Genomic DNA, 1,702 nt, shown 5'->3' with positions numbered 1-1,702 from the left:
CAGAAGTAGTCATTCTATTTTTAATTTTTTGAGGAACCACCATACTATTCCACAGCAACTGTGCACATTCTCTCCACACTTGTTGATTTCTGTTTTTTTATAGTAATCATCCTAATGGTGTGAGGCAGTATCTCGTTGTTTTGACTTATAGTTCCCTAGTAATTAGTGTGCTTGAGCATCTTTTCATGTGTTTATTGGCGCTCACACATCTTCCTTGGAGAAACGTCTATGCAAGTCCTTTGCCCACTTTTGAACTGGGTTTTATGTTTTTGTGTTGTTGAATTTAGTGGTTCTCTATATATTCTGGGTACTAATCCCTTAATAGATAAATTATTTGCAAATATTTTCTGTCATTCTGTGCCTTTTTACTCTGTTGATAATATCCTTTAATGTACAAAATTTAAAAATTTGATAAAGTCTACTTTGTCTACTTTTCCCTTTGTTAACTATGGTTTTAGTGTCCCATCCAGGCCCATGGCCCTCTGGCCTCCGAAGTTCCTGATGAGATATCTGATGATTATTTATTGAGGATCCCCCATATGTAATGAGCTGCTTCTCTCTTGCTGCTTTCAAGATTCTCTCTTTGAGCTTTCAAAAGCTTGACTAAAATGGGTCTCAGTATGAGTCTTTTTTAGTCTATCTTGAGCTTCTTGGATGTTTATATTCATGTCTTTCATCAAATGTGGGGATTTTTCAGTAATTATTTATTCAAATATTCTCTCTGCCCCTTTCTCTTTATCTTCTCCTTCTGGGACAATGCATATCTTAGTCTACTTAATGATATCCTACAGGTCCCTCAGATTCAGTTCCTTTTTCTTCAATCTTTTTACCCTCTTTTCCTCAGACTCAATAATTTCTATTATCCTATCTTTAAGTTTGCTGATTCTTTCTTTTGCCTGCTTAAATCTGTCTTTGAATCCCTCTAGTGATTTCTTTTTTTTTTTTTTGTGGTTACTGTACTTTTAAGCTCCAGATTTTTTTTTAAGTTTTTCTCTCTTTATTGATAATTCTGTTTTGTTCAGTCTGAGGTGTGTCTTTTTTTTTTTTTTTTTTTTTTTTTTTGAGGGCCTTCAGGTAAAAACCAGAAGACCTGCTAGACAAATTCAAAAAGAACTGTAAGCACTAGGTGTGTCTTTAAGATCTCCTCGGGTCTTTTCTGAGCCTACACATGCAGTCTTGGGGCATGCATGGTCACTTTCTAATTTTCCCTGTATGTGCAGTTGTTCTTTAATGTCCTAGTCTTTTTAAAATATATTTTTATTGATTTCAGAGAGGGAGAGGGAGATAGAAACATCAATGATGAGAGAGAATCATTGATCAGCTGCCTCCTTCATGCTCCCCCTCTCCCTGATCAAGTCTGCCACCTAGGCATGTGCCCTGACCTGGAATCAAACCGTGACCTCCTGGTTCACGGGTCAACGCTCAACCACTGAGCCATGCCAGTCAGGCTTTAATGTCCTAGTCTTAATGAGGGGTGGAAGGGTGTTGATCCTTTAACTCTCCTGGAAGTCACTTCAGCTAAAAAATGAGGGGCTTATAAGAAGGAAGCAAGGTACAACAAGAATGGCCACCCTTCTCTTTGTCAGTACTTCCTTGATCAGTGGCATCAATCAGCAATCAGAGCACAGACCCCTGACATTTGGAGGACAGGGTCCTTATTGCCGATCCTGGGGTTCCTGCAAGCTGTGTGCAGGCTTCTCCG

At 38.6% G+C, this 1,702-nt stretch overlaps 1 non-coding gene across 1 annotated transcript; it reads right to left on the bottom strand.

The window, feature by feature from the left end:
- Positions 1-1,062: 1,062 nt before the first annotated feature.
- On the bottom strand, positions 1,063-1,125 carry LOC139021311 (U7 small nuclear RNA). The gene has a single exon (XR_011473434.1). It is a non-coding gene; the product is annotated as a U7 small nuclear RNA (small nuclear RNA).
- Positions 1,126-1,702: the final 577 nt, after the last annotated feature.

This window comes from Myotis yumanensis, unplaced genomic scaffold, assembly GCF_028538775.1.
Source record: "Myotis yumanensis isolate MYYU_CA2020_CCGP unplaced genomic scaffold, mMyoYum1.0.hap1 SCAF_12, whole genome shotgun sequence".
NCBI lineage: Eukaryota > Metazoa > Chordata > Mammalia > Chiroptera > Vespertilionidae > Myotis > Myotis yumanensis.
This window is presented reverse-complemented; position numbering and strand designations above follow the sequence as displayed.